At 40.9% G+C, this 15607-nt stretch overlaps 1 long non-coding RNA gene across 1 annotated transcript in view; it reads left to right on the plus strand.

Moving 5' to 3' along the window:
• The window catches only part of LOC310698102, a 94403-nt gene that overhangs the window by 52155 nt on the left and 26641 nt on the right, over positions 1 to 15607 (plus strand). The window contains exon 3 of the long non-coding RNA XR_014521305.1: positions 920 to 1120. This is a non-coding gene — a long non-coding RNA (uncharacterized lncRNA). The remainder of the gene's footprint in view (positions 1 to 919; positions 1121 to 15607) is intronic.

A 15607-nucleotide genomic window follows, 5' to 3' on the forward strand; every position in this document is an offset into this window, starting at 1 on the left:
GTTTCCTCCCCCCACTTTCTTTAGGGTTTAAAGGTTGTCAGATGTATAAATGATCTTTGCTGGAGATTTTTTTTTTTTTTACAATTCTTTTCATTTTGTGTGTGTGTGTGTGTGTGTGTGTGTGTGTAGGTTGTTTAAATGTGGGTAATGTTTTTCACTGGTGCATTAAAGAAGGGCGGGAAAAAAAGACATATAATGTGGCCTACAGAATACCAGAGAATGTGAACATGGCAAATTGTAATAGGTTTATGGGGTTCACCACCTACAGTGGATTACATATTTATATTGCAAAATTTTCTAAATGTAATTGTTAAACATTTTTGCTAAAATCTTTGTCAGCACCACCAGCATTTTGTGCACTGATGTTTGCATTTATCAGGAACTGTTCTTTGTCAACAGCTAGTTAAAGACATTTTACTCTCAGATTCAGTGTTAAGAGCCACCTAATTGAATTCAAGGGAGTGCATAACACAATCTGAAGTCAAAGAGGTTAGCACAGAATGGTCCTTTTAAAAACTCATTCTTGTGCCTGACTGTCCAAGTAATTGCCACCATCCCTGAGGGAAAATAATTACTAGTATAAATAAATATTTTCTTCAAAGTCCCAGTTCTCATTTTAAGTTTGCTAAGAGCTAATTCTGGTGCTTTATCCACACGATAGCTCTTGGAAATTATCCTGTAAGTATGTGGGGGAAAAATCTGAGTGAAATGGGTAAATTATCCACGAAGCACTGCTACATAAACACGATCCAGAAATGTTGGATCTGGTCATCCCTAGATAAGTGATATGTAGTTCTGCCAAAAGCCTTCAAGTGAGTGGTCCTTCCTAATTTTCTTCATCTCTGATAAACAGCTTTCAAAGCTGCACCCATTTCATTTTACCCTTCATATTGTTGACTAGGTCCTTTCTTGCTCTTAGGATCAAAGGAAGACACCTTACACTGAATCAGATTATTGGCCCATCTAGCTCAGTATTGCCTACATTGACTGCCAGCTGCTGTTCATGGCTCCATGGAAATGCTGGGGATTGAAATTGGGACCTTCTGAATGCAAAGCAGACCTCCTATCATTGAGCTATGGTCCTTTCTGGGTAGGCCACAATCTCAATACTGCTGACACAGTAAGTATCCTTTTGCTTGTCTACTTCTGGTTTGACGTTTTGGGAAATGTAGTCACTTGCAGCTTCCGTGACCAGGGTGCTTCTCCCTTATCTTCTTCACCTCTTTTCCCTGGCATGGACCCTGCCCTTGCATGGCCACAGTGTACTGGACACACACTCTGACTCTATACTATAAGAATCAAATGAGTTAGGACAGTACCAGTTTTCAGTTGGAGTTTTAATTCTGTTGAATATTCTCCATGAGATATCTTCTGGGTGTGAAACAATAGCCTAGGGTTGTGCTTGGGATCTGGATGAATCCTGAATCTTGAGCCAAATTGGGGTGCACCTCAGAGGGATTTTGAGTTTGTCAGAGATAGAACAGGATTTGGAACTACTCAGCATGAGCCGAAATGAGGACTTCTGAGGTGCCTTGTGGTGATTTTGCAATCCAAATCTATATGCTGTAGACAAGTGTCTGTTTAAAAAATTACATTGAGGGAGCAATCCTATAGCAAAATCCACTGGGATGAAAGGGTTAGGATCCAGCATATCGCCAGCTGAATTGGGAGGTCCCTGGCACAGCTGAACTAGGCTGGCTTAACTCCTTCATCCTTGGCTCAGCCAGAGATACACCAGTGTATCTCCTCCATCCTGACTCAGTTGGGAGTCAGTTGGCTGAGCTGAGTGCAATGGATCGTAAACTGGTTTAAGGTTTGAAAAATGAGTGCTATAGGGGCATGGTGGGGGAGGAACCAAAGAAGGGAGACCTAGGCTGGATCCTACACTGGTTCAGCTCAGTCATGTGACCTGAAAACTAGGTATAAGTTAAGGCAGCAAAAAGGGTGGTGCACCTCAAACAATATTTCAAAGGCTTATTTTCCCTCTGCCAGTCTGAAGCCTGCTCAATCAGCAGTAGGGCTACTGCTGAATAAAGTTTGGATCTGGTGTAACTTTACACTGTCTTAAATTACACTGGCTTGCTTTATGCCAGCTTCTTGTATATAGGGTTAATCTCTAAATGTCTCTAAGATTACCATATAAGGTAAACACCAGGGAGGGATGATGAGGGAAAGGAAACCATGGAGAGGATGGTGGAGGGAAAGCTCCATGTGACAGACAAGCCTGTAATCAGAGGGTATGATTTTATCCAGAAAGTGCAAGTTTTTCTAGTTCCCCACATCAACTCAACTTTAAAGGAACCATGTTAGTAACCTTTGCCATTTCATTCCATGAAGTAATTCCTCAGATGGGCATGGGCATGAAAACGTTTCAAGTCAAATTGCTCCCATCCCTAGTCTGTCAATTGTACAATAAGTCACTTCAGGACAAAATATACCAGAATTATTTAACATTCTTGGAAGAGGGTGGGAAAAGGTATTTGAAACTTTATTCTTTCTTTGTTTTGGCTTGGGAACTCTCAGCTGCTTGTATCCAATGACTTAAATCTGATTTCAGCAGAATGTCCTTTTCGGAAGGTTGCATGGTGTCAATAGCTTTGCTTTTTCCTTTGTAATGGTAATCTCTTCTAAAATATTAATCCCTGATCATGATTCCTTCTGTGTCATCCCAGAGACAAGACCCAGGAAAACTGCTCTGGCACATAAAAACTAAAGACATTTGAGTAGTTCCAAGTATACCTCTTTAATGTGCAACGTGAGACCATTTTGGGTGGAGAAACTTACAAACATCCATTCTGGTCTTGTGCACACTCCTCCTTACACACTCTGCTGTCAAGAAATGGATGAGTCCATATTTTTAAGACAGACCCAGAAGGTTTTTGCATATTGAGAAAATTCAATGCAGTGCAGTATGGGATAGCTTCAAGTTTGTTCTGTTGGAGGTGTTGCTTCTCCCACAATTGCTATTACAATTTGTTAGTCGCTTTATCTTGCCCAGATGTACTCAAAGTGGCTTTCAAGCAAACAACCAGACAACATCCCCCTCCCTGATGCATTAAAACCAAGGAGAAAAAGAAATACATTAAAATCATCCCACCCACTTCTTAGGTCATAGAGGAAAGCTTTTGCCTGGCGCCTATAGGTGATGGAATGTTGCGTTTTGATTAATGTGTCTGACAGAAATAGCAGAGCGATCCAATTGGCTATGGTGGGGTTGTACTGGAGTTGTGATGCACCCATTCCTCTTTTCCTGGATGAAACACGATGGGACATTTCTGTTTATGCATAGGCTGAAACCCAGTGGTGCGATTAGGTAATTTTAGCTCTGAACTTAATGGTCTTCTGCTCTCCCCCTATTCAGGTTTTTAATAGGTATTACTTGCTTCAAAATGTGGTAAGAAAGGCTTGCTACATTTAGGGGCCCTCATTTTGCTGAGTGGGAGGGGGCTGGCACAGCTGCCCCAAAGTTCTGCTCTGATGTCACACACCACTGCTGAAACCAGAAAAGCTGTTAACTCATAACCACACAGACACACTTTTATTTGTAAGGTCTCTCCTCAAAATACTTCTCTGAAAGGCAGAACAGGGACAGTGATTTCCTAGGGAAGAAAAAGCTGTCACTCTCTCTGGTAAATGGAAACCATTTACTAGGGCTGTCATTTTGGTTGAGATTTTCTTATGTACATTTTTTTAAAAAAGTAATTTCCGAAGGATTTATTTTGTCTTGTAACTAGTCACACACATTAACTGGCACTAAGATAATATCTTTTGACCAGCTTTGCTGGTAAATCACTGGGCTATGTAATTGACTTTTGTGCAAAAATTATGCATTATAATCTCTGGAAGAAATAAAATGGAAACATGTTTAAACACTTCCTTTTCTAAATGCTTTGGAGGGGGCCCCCTCTCCCACTGCTAGGGATAGAAGGATTTGTCAATTTTCTCATTCTCCCATCTTAAATGCAGTTCTCCATATTTCTGGAGCAATTTGATTTTAAAAAAAAATATTCTCATAAAAATTCACCAGTATTTTACTACACATTTTTCCTAATAAACACATTTTTGTATGTAGGTTTGACTAATGTACATTTCTGCAAGCAATCCCCCCTAGTATAACACATTTTTGTAGGTTATATTCACTAATATATTCGTTTTTGTGCATACTTTCCCATTGCATATGTATTTTTTGCAAACATTTATTGGTTGGAGAACATCACAAAAAATGAATAAGTGCAATTTTTTAAGGATGGCTGTGTTTCAGCTCTTATATTGTTTCAGAAATTGCAGATTTGATACATTCATTTTAATATATGAGCTTAATCAACGTAATCAAATTTCTCTCCCAACCCTATCTGGTAGTTCATTGTAGTTCAAATGAGGGGGAAATAGAAGCCTCAATTTCATTTTGTAAGTGGCCTTCATTTTTTTCTTGGTGGAGTTAATCAATTGGATTCATACACATTGACATCACAATTTTAGTGTTCTTAAGAGGAACAGCTATGGACTTTTGGGAAACATAAAGTTACATTTCCTGGGGTTGTTTTTGTTTTGTTTTTTTAAAAAAAGTTTTAGCATCAATATTGCTGTTCTGAAACAGAGATGGAAAGCAGAATATTTTCACTCCAAGAACAATGAGTAGCTCATAGAACTTCTCATCAATTTTCCTCTAAGATATCTTCATAAAAAGTAGGAGAAATGCAGACATCCTATAAGAGGAACAATATTTCCTTTAAGTAGTCCCCAAAGCACTTCATTTCATTTTATACTTCCTGTAGCCTGAGCCAACCCAAGTGCTTTTGTCAGGTAAGAAAGTGGTTTATGTTGATTTAAACCCCACCTTGCCCTCTCCTTGGCCACCAAAAGTCACAAAAATATTTTCTGTTACTTCCTGAGGACACCCAGCCTTATGGGTCTTTGGTGTGCCGTTGTAGAACTGAGCTACTGTATGGACAGTAAGCTTATGAGGGTGTCCCTGGTTATCTTAAATATTGTGATGGAACATAGTCATAGGAAGGGGGAGGTACTTTGAACAGCAGATAAAGGAAGCAGGGGGAACACACTCCATACTGGCACAACAAAGATAAAGGCTCTGTCCCAGTCTGTTCCCTCCTGTGATAGTTTTCTATATGTGAGGAGAGTTTTGTAGAGGAACATGACACATACAACCAGTTACTGTGCCACAGTCTACTCTGCTCAGACCCCTCAGGGGACATTGTAAAGAGGGAACGAAGCCTGGCTCCACTTCTGTGGTGACTCACAAGCATGAAATCGCAAAATGCAATTAAATACATCGCTTCTATTGCTATCCTAATGAGCACTCTGCTAGACCTTCAACTAGTTGTCTATTATCAGGTGAGAAGCAAGAATGACATGCAGACCAAAATTTAGAATACTTTCCCTCAACCTGCTGCCTTTTAACTCCCATCAGCCTTGGCAATTGGCTATGCCAGTTGAGGTTAATGAGAGTTGTCGTCTAAAACATCTGAAGGGCACCAGGTTGAAGAAGGCTGTTTTAGAGGGGGCTGTGTCTTTTGGATAAGTATCTATAAGTGACTCTGATAAGGTTTGCAAAAAGAAGAAGAAGCATAGCCTGGGCTTGAACTTTTAAATAGCTACTTGATACAGAAACGTAACATTATTTTATAGTTGGAAGGGGCTGATGGCTTGGCAAATGCCTTTTGAGATATTGCCAATGAAAAGAACAAGATTAATATGAATGTTTGCATTTATCCAGGATTAGTCAGCTGGTTGTTGTTTTTTAAACACCCTCATTGGAAATCAATTCATCATTCAGAAGTACCTACTGACTCTCAAATGTTACAGTACCAGTGGAGAATGAGAGTTGGTATATATTGTTATTTTATCCAGATGGTGCTGTATCCCATGAAGTTTGGGAATAGCATTAATTAATTAATATACCACTTGATGAAGCCTCAAAGTTTTTATAAATGCACTCGCTGTATGAGAAGACCTTGCAACAGGCCTACCCTGAAACCACGAAGCAGCTTTATTGAGGAAGGCATCAATAGCCATGTTTATTTGTGAACAACAAATCAACAATTCAGCCTAGCAGTAAGTGAGGCTAACGTTCAAGCTGGTTCCCATTTATGCAGGGAATCACCCTCAGGGAGGGGTTTGCAATAGATGCTGCCCCAACAACTGGTGTTTTATTTTTAAGTCTTAAAAAAGTGTTATATGTATTTTCATAAACTATTTTTCAGTTTATGTTAACAAACAACCACTTTTCAGTTTCTGAAAATACATATAACAAATAATCACCACATACCCACACCTCCAAGAAATATTCCATGCATGTAAAATGTAACTAATACAGTCAAACATTCACAAGTTTGAGTAATAATTTAGAACTGATTACAGCAGTTTGGGAGCTTCCACTCTCCAGCTTTGGGGCTTCCATATACATTTGCATCTCTGCATAGAAACTATCATGTTTGAATATTATGCAAATCCGCGTCCTCATTTGTCCTCTCTTTTTGGTGATACCTAAGTAGCCATTCTACTCTGCTCTCAGCATCAACTGCTACATCTTGACATCATGATGCTGAATGTTTCCTTACCTTGCCAGCAGCCAGTTGTCAAGACTTGAGAAAGTTATCATAAGTTATCACCTCAAGCTCAAAGGCCAAATGTGCCCTCCAGCCTTCTCTGTCCCTCAGATAGCGGCAGATTTTGGGCTCCCAAATGTTAGTGGCGCCCTGTGTGATTCTAAAATTTGGCACTTCCTGCCTCTTGCACTCCATTCTACATCACTGTTGCAGCTCCCACTGTGGTGCCAGTGCCTAGTGCGGCTGAACTGGTCGTGCTACCCTAAAACCGCCTCTGCCTCAGGTTATCCCCAGGCCACACCCCATATTATTTTCCCAGGCCACAACCCTCCCCACAGAAGTGGTTTTAGGGTCGCACAACTGGTTCAGCCACACTGGCTGCCACACTGCAGGGGGCACCACAACAATGGTGTAGAACCAAGAGGTGGGGCACTGTTAGCATTGCACAGGGCGCCATTGAAATTTGAGAGCCTGAAGTTCATCACTGTTGCATGGCTCTGCTTTGACACTCTTTGAGTGTTTTTGCTGGGCTGGAATGTGTCCTTGAATTCGGACTGTGTTTCTTGTTTGCCTGAATGGAGGACAGAAGTGTGTGTGTGTGTGTGTGTGTGTGTGTGTGTGTGTGTGTGTGGAAACCAAGTTAGAGTATGAAGGTAACATTCAGATTCATAGCTTTGCTCACTTTTTCCTCCAGCCTCTCAGAAGTTGCCTAAATGGGAATGAGGCCCTTGGACTGAAACTTGCTCCTCTTCCCTGCAGTGAGTGATACAAAATGGGGAGGGGTTAATGAGACACACAGTTGCCTTGGAGGGCAAGGCTATCAGCAGCTACCCTCTTGCACTGTCAGAGGCAGTATGTCTTGATGATCAGCTGTCCCTATTTTACCAGGGATGTCCCTGATTTAGAGAAGCCTTCCTGGTTTCTGATTTGATCCTGCTTTCCCTTAGGATGTCCCTATTTCCACTGGAGAAATGTCAGAGGGCATGGTAGGATGCCCCTGTTTCCATTGGAGAAATGTTAGAGGGTACGGAGTTATCCGACTTCCAAGCCATCTGAAGGCAATTCTGTATAGAGAAGTTTTTCAAATGTTTAATGTTTTATTATGTTTCTATATATGTTAGAAGCTGCTCAAAGGTCTGGGGCAACCCAGTAAGATGTGTTGGGTATAAATAGTAAAATTATCATTATGGAATGGGACGTCCCTATTTTCAGTGGAGAAACATTGGAGGGTATGGACGAGTTGCTGGGAATCACAAGCGGGGAGTGGGCTTCTGTGCTCAGTTCCTTCTTGTGGGCTTCTCATAGGCATCTGGTTGGCCACTATGAGAACAGGATGCTGAACTAGAAGGGGCTTTGGCCTAATCCAGCAGGACTCTTCTTATGTTCTTATGTTCAGAGTCGGATGCATATATAATATCTGGTTCCAGCCTCAGAGGCCACAATGCAACACAGAGCTAAGTGTCTATAAGCCAGCTGATTTCAAAGGGCTTAAGTGTTCTTAACGCTGCATTGGATTGTAGCCAGTGTCCATAGATCTGATCAGACATTATGGCACAGAGTAAAAGAAAAAGTCAATACTCACCAAGCGAGGTGTATGCATGGGGGAAGGGAGCTTTTCAAATTCCTCATCCATCCCTATACCCCAAGTAAGCTTCCCTTCTCTGTAGAATTGGCATGGCTTTTTTACAAGAAGATCCAGTCCCAAATGCTGACAAAACAGCACATCTAAACACAAATGCACATCTTTGTTTCAAAGTTTGCTGCTGCCAGGTGTGCATGGGAGAAATCAATTAATCTTGAGCATTTCTGATTGTATGTTAAAAAGAGTGCATTGGTCTGTGTGTTCAAAATCAATTGTCAAAACGATTGAGGATTAATAACTCTGGAATCCTAACCTTTTATGTTCCTGCAAGGCCATGTAATAGGATGATTCAAGATCTGATGCCATATTTCATTAGTACCAGAGAGGGAAACAGATTAGGCTTTACCAGAGCTGTGTAAATAACTTGTAATACTGTGGATACTTCTAATACTGCAAATAATGAATAATGCATTTGATGTATTTTGCCTCATGTTCTCCTGTTTCAGTAGTGGTTCGCAACACTGTTTTGCTTTGTTTTGTTTTAATTTAATTGAATCTGTGCCTGGTTACATGTTAGGTTACTTTGTGGTGGTGGATCACAAGCCACATCAGGCTGAAAAACTTTAGTGAACAAAATAAGTGACGTGTTTCTACAGTTGACCCTCTGAATATGGCATAAATGGCAATCACATATGCTCATTTGCCATTGCCTTTAATTCCTGTTTTGGATCACCCAGCCTTTTGCTTTAATGATGAACATCACAAATTCCTATTGTGGAGAAAAAGGTGAATCTATACAACTAAATATATTTTGCCCAAAGGCCGACACATTTTGGAAAACTTTAATAATAACCATAATAATAATTGTATTATTTATACCCCACCCATCGGGCAAAAGATGTCCCATATAATTGGCTCCAACTCAAGCAAGTATATTCCTACTCTATAAAGGAGAAGGGCTCTGTTGCTTGACATTTTTAAAATCCTTTTGTTCATATACAATTTCCAGTCAAAGTGGCCTAGCTTCTAATATATACAAATATCTACTCAGTATAGAATCTGGCTCCTCCCATGGACTGAGATTAGTTTGTGAGAGTAACCCAGGTATTCAGACAGAGGAACATGACTGGGAAATGTTGTGGTCCAGAGCCCTGTTAAAAACCATATCTGCAAGAATACAAGAAGTTACTCTAAAGATGCTATTGAGATGTCATTGGACTCAACTAAAGCTGAAAAAGCCACTCTAGTCTATGCTGGGGAGGCTGTGGTTCCCCTGGAATGCTACTTCATATGTGGTTGAATTGCTGCGTCATCCAGAAGTTTTGGTCTTTAGTTTCTGATATATCCATGATGACAACTCCAATGCCAACCCCAGCTCTGGTACTCCACTCCTTGGAAGGGGGCAGAAATCCCTCAATTGTTGATAAGTTCTTAGAATTCATGCTCCTAGCTGCAGACAGACTCACAGTTGCTTCTCATTGGAAATCTAACCTACCACCCCAGCTCTCAGGAGGAGTGGCTTGGAAAGATTTTAGAACACCTAATACAGCAAAGGAGAGCCCTTAGACTTTAGAGGCAAGTCAAAAATAGACTGTTTTCATTTGATGTGGCATGAATTCTTTTCCTTTGTCAACTCAGATGCAAAATCCACTGAACCTCCAATTTCCCAGGTTACTATGTGGAGAGGTTTAGTAGAAGATTACCTTATTTTCTTATTCCTCTCCCTTGCACATTCTATTTATGATCACTAGGTAAAACTTACTATGCTTTATTATTATTCCCCTTACTGTGAAAAGTCTATGTGTAACTTATGCTTCTTCAAAAAAGAATGTTAGTGAGTTTGATTCCAGATTATTCTGTAACTACCTACTCAAGATAAGGGACGTGGGTGGCACTGTGGGTTAAACCACAGAACCTAGGACTTGCCGATCAGAAGGTCAGCGGTTCGAATCCCCGCGACGGGGTGAGCTCCCGTTGCTCGGTCCCTGCTCCTGCCCACCTAGCAGTTTGAAAGCACATCAAAGTGCAAGTAGATAAATAGGTACCGCTCCAGCAGGAAGGTAAACGGTGTTTCTGTGCACTGCTCTGGTTCGCCAGAAGTGGCTTAGTCATGCTGGCCACATGACCCAGAAGCTGTACGCCGGCTCCATCGGCCAATAAAGCGAGATGAGCGTCGCAACCCCAGAGTTGGCCATGACTGGACCTAATAGTCAGGGGTCCCTTTACTTTACCTACTCAAGATGTAAACTCCATTGAGTTCAAAGGGACTTACTCCCAAATGAAGACTGCAGCCTGATTAACCCACAAGCCTAAAATGGGGGTGGGGGTGGCACTCATCTCCAAGTATTGACCAGTACCCCCTCCTTTTTAGGCATGTGAATATTTCAGATTGCAATCCAATCACACTTCCTAAGGGAACTGAGCTGTGTGAAACCCACATCCAAATCATAATACTACTTTTCATTCAGATATATATTTTTTAAAATATATAAAAAGCAGTGTGTGTGTGTGTGTGTGTGTGTGTGTGTGTGTGTGTAATATGGCTTTCTTCTTTGTTCTGCTTGTTATTTAGGGCTGTGCTGATGGACGTTCTGAAACCAGCCGTGAAGGTTTTGACGGGGCAGCAGTGAAAATTATGTTTCCTTTTGATCCATTATTTTTGCTTCTGTTTATATATATTTCTTTATGGGAAACCCACAACACATTTTCCAGCGAAATGCACACGTACAGTCTCAGGAGCCCAGAGTACCATTTAACTGTCATTTCCTTTGATTAACCTTCACCTGATCCTAATCCCACTCCCTTAGGCAATTTCCCTTCCCTTTGTCCTGCCATTTAAATACCACTCTCTAGCAGGTGGGCCTATCTGTCATTAGAGGCCTGCCTATGTAATCTATATGTGTATTTTTGGATGCCACAATGCCAGCTTAGCTACTGCGAGGCAAACAGGGAGCTGCTGTTGGCTAGTGTTATAATCGCAAAGGGGTGTTTGCAACACATTGAGAGGCGATTCAAACTGGAGGAAGGAATATAGTATAGTCCTCTCCTAGGCTTGTACTGTCTCAGAACCCACATGGATAGCAGTCTTTATATGAGGGCACATTGCCAACATTTCCCCACATATGGAAGGCTTGTGTGACTGGGGTGGGGGACAGAATCTGGGCCTGAAGGTTTTTCAAACTTTACATTTCCCTGCATACATTTTGCTGTGGAAGAGACCTATTGAAAGATGACAAAGCATGCCTTTTTGCTTGTTTGAATGAACCCTACGGAATTTGCTCTCAGCAGTTACCCTCTGATAAACTTTTGCTTCTAGAAAATAGCCTTTAGTTAGAGCCCAGGGGTGTGCATGATGTTGGATCCAGACAAGCAGCACATTTACTTGGAAGATCAGAAGGTTGGCGGCTCAAATCTCCCCGACGGGGTGAGCTCCCATTGTTCGGTCCCAGCTCCTGCCAACCTAGCAGTTTGAAAGCACGTCAAAGTACAAGTAGATAAATAGGTACCGCTCCAGCGGGAAGGTAAATGACGTTTCTGTGTGCTGCTCTGGTTTGCCAGAAACGGCTTAGTCATGCTGGCCACATGACCTGGAAACTCCCTAGGCCAATAAATTGAGATGAGCGCCGCAACCCCAGAGTCGGTCACGACTGGAACTAATGGTCAGGGGTCCCTTTACCTTAACCGCCACTATTATCAGTTGGGCTTACTCTCACATAGGTGTGCATCGAATTTCAGTCAAATAGGATTTAAAAATCAGTACAAATAATATGAAGTGGGGTAACAGTGTAAGATAAACCTTCAAATAATTACAATTACTTGTATCCAATCTAAGCTACATGCACTTAGGTCCATTGAATTCAATGACTAAGTTCACCATTGATTTCAATGGATCAGAAACACAAATAATTACTCTAGATGTAAGTATTTATTTTAATTTCTAGATTGCACTGCTGCCATTCTTTCATTTGAAACATATTGCTTGTGTTGTGCTTTAAATGCTGTTATTCTGCTTGCATTGGTTTTTAGGTAAGAAATCAATTTGATTTTTTAAAAAAAATGTTTTAAGTGTTTTAATTATCGTTATAATAGTTTAACGATTTAATTGTATATTGTTTGAACTCTGTGTGAATCACCCAGAGGACTATGTTGATTGAGCAGTCAACAAATGTTCTAAATAATTTTGATTGTCAAGGTTCTTTGCCATATAGAGGGAGTTCATATTCTGATCTCTCCCAATTTGAAGTTAGCTCACATCACCAGTTTCCAAACTCATCCTTGGGAAGGTTCTCTGAAGAATTTAATTATTCAACACTGATATACAGATCAGTTTTCAAGTCACTGATCTATGCAAAATTATTTCAAATCCAGATCCTGAGAAGTGGATCACCATTTCAGGGCCTTTTGTGCTTTTGTGCATCCAGTAGGAAACAGATGGGGAATTTGTTAATTTATAGGTTGACTTGTAGCTTGGGATGGAGGATAATTTCATTCAGTCTGGATTTCAAAGTCAAACCCATCTAATCCATAGTTCCCAGACTTTCATGTGTATAAAATTATCATTCAGATAGTGCACTTCTCCAAAATTTGTGATGCCATTTTTATTCAAACATGTGTGCATTGTAAGAGAAATGCACACAATTTAGAGATGATGGGTGCACAAAAATATATATTTTATGGGGTAAATATTTTTTAGTGGAAGGTACATGCAAAATGAGTATACAGTGGTACCTTGGTTCTTGAACTTAATCAGTTCTGGGAGTCTGTTCAACTCCCAAAGCCTTTCAAAAACTGAGGCACAGCTTCCGATTGGCAGCAGAAGCTTCCTACACTCAAACGGAAGCCATGTCAGATGTTCAACTTCCGAAAAACGTTCGCATTTTACTTTTGGAACATTTACTTTTGGGTTTGCGGCATTCGGGAGCTGATTTGTTTGGGAGCCAAGCCTTTCAAGTACCAAGGTACCACTGTATTGGGGGAAATGCAAATGATTTAAATAAAAAAAATTCATTTAAAATCTACAGAAAACCATACGGAGAGAAGTTAAGATCAAGCATACGTGTATGAAACTAAAGTGGGAAAAAAATAAAGTGATTTGTCTGCCACTTGCAGTAACCCAATCTGGGACTTCAGACTTCAACAGGTTATCTGCCAGGCAGTTTAATATGCATAGGAATTGACAAGTTACATTTACCCATGTAGAAATTATTGCCACATCTGTAGAACAACAGCAACAACCAAAGACTCTACACCCAGCCGGTTTCCAATAGACTCAGTAGATGAATCTGAGGATCCAGTTGTGGTACCAGGGCAATGTGCTGAAAGATAACTATTGTTTTTAGAGTGTTTCTGTTTTGAGCTAAACATTTTAGGTTGATTCAGTAAGCAAATTCCTTGGTATGAATGCTTAGATTCTAATGCCTTTACACCTATTCATTCATTACACATACCTTGCTTTTCCTCAGCCTAATGATGGTTCCCAGGAGACCTCCTACCCAGTCATCTTATAGGTCAACCCTGATTTGGTTCAGCAGTAGAACTGCATCTATATTCATATCATTCTCTGGGTTTTCTTTGCTGTATTCTGCTGCTCCAAGCTCTTTCACCGATCATCTTTCATTGTCCAGCCATTGCATTTTAACCCACTATTTTGGAATCTCTGAACTGGATACACTGCCTGTTTAAAAGAGAATATCTCACATTTCTGTTTCTTAAAAAAATCAAAATACAGTGGCCTATTTTCAGTAGCTATGTGTTTTCTTCTTTGGCGATCACTCGTAGCTGAGTAAGATTGTCTTCCATAAACACGGTTTTAACAATGAGTCTGTAAGTGACTGTGGAGGCCAATTCTGGATCCACATGTCTTTCTACAGTACTCTATGTATAATATGCTGGCTGGGGCTGATGAGAGTTACAGTCCAACAATATATGGAAGGCACTACATTGACTAGCCATGTGCATAGGTCCTAAATCTAGTAGCAGACAGCATGGTAGGGCTGCACTGCTCAGCTGACCTCCCACTAGTTGCATTCACTGCTGCATACTGAGAAGGAAGAGGCATTGATGTATCCAGCATGGTGCAAACATATTGGCAGGTTAGTTTCTTTTTGTACATTTGCATCACACAAGCCTCACTCCTGCCTCACCTCTCCCTTTATCCATCCTGGTAAACAGCAGTGATCCAGCTGGATCGTAGTCAGGTGTGTGGTGCAGCTCCACCACATCTACAGCTGCTTAAAACTGAGAGACCTGATTTCAAATCCCTGCTTAGGCCAAAAAAAAAAAAAAAAAGTTACTAGAAGGAGAAGAGTTTGGATTTGATATCCCACTTTATCACTACCCGAAGGAATCTCAAAGTGGCTAACATTCTCCTTTTCCTTCCTCCCCCACAACAAACACTCTGTAAGGTGAGCGGGGCTGAGAGACTTCAAAGAAGTGTGATTAGCCCAAGGTCACCCAGCAGCTGCATGTGGAGGAGCGGAGACACGAACCCAGTTCCCCAGATTACGAGTCTACCACTCTTAACCACTACACCACACTGGCACCACACTAGATGTCCTTGGCCCATTCATTGCCTCTCAGCCTAGTCTACCTCTGCCTCTGAGAAAGAAAACAACTATGGGTGCTCTTCCTGAACTATTAGGACAAGACCAGGATAAAAATAAAATAAATTGATTAAGATTATGATAAACACAACTGTTGAAGGAGTCTTATGCCTGCAAAACCTGGTGGATAATCATTTGGGGAGATACCCACAGAGAATATGGGTTGATCGGTGGTATTCTAAATCGAGTAATAAATATTATGGATATAAACTCACCACATATTTTGGTCTGGATCCTAATTTAGTATGCTGGTAAACCACCCACCTCAGCCTGAGGTTATTGATAGGTTGCCTGATTCAGCTCATGTCAGTCTCTTTCTCTCCCACCCTCCCCCTGATTCAGTTTGGAGAATTCTCTCCTTCATTACTGGAATTCCTCCCACCTTTTCAGAGAAGTGGGTGATAATTGCAGCAGCCCCTCCAGTGAAAAACACCTGCCAAATCACAAGCGAATAGATCCAAGGGCATTTATTCTAGGCATTTAAATTCTGATTTTTTATTTTTTTTAAATCTGTTGTTTGCTTGGAGTTGGTGGAAATTTGGTAGACATTCTGAGGGCTCAACTTCTGCTAAAGTCCAGAAAGATACCTATAGTGGTTTTCTGCACAAGGACTGCTTTTACAATTTGGGGTAAGTAAAAAAGGAATCACTTATTTTTTACATGTGCTTTTTGGGCAATTGGTCTGAAAACTGTGGCCGGAAGAGGGGTTCCCTTGGGTAGGAAACCTGCCAAATTGCTCAGATCAGCCCAAGTACTAGACACATTTAAAGCTTATTTTGTGGTGGGAAAACTAAGAGAGATTTACTTTCCATGTAAAATGATCACAAGCTTGATCTGTCAGTCAGGGCAAAGCTGTT

Source organism: Podarcis liolepis (assembly GCF_965112155.1).
Source record: "Podarcis liolepis genome assembly, chromosome: Z".
NCBI classification, from domain to species: domain Eukaryota; kingdom Metazoa; phylum Chordata; class Lepidosauria; order Squamata; family Lacertidae; genus Podarcis; species Podarcis liolepis.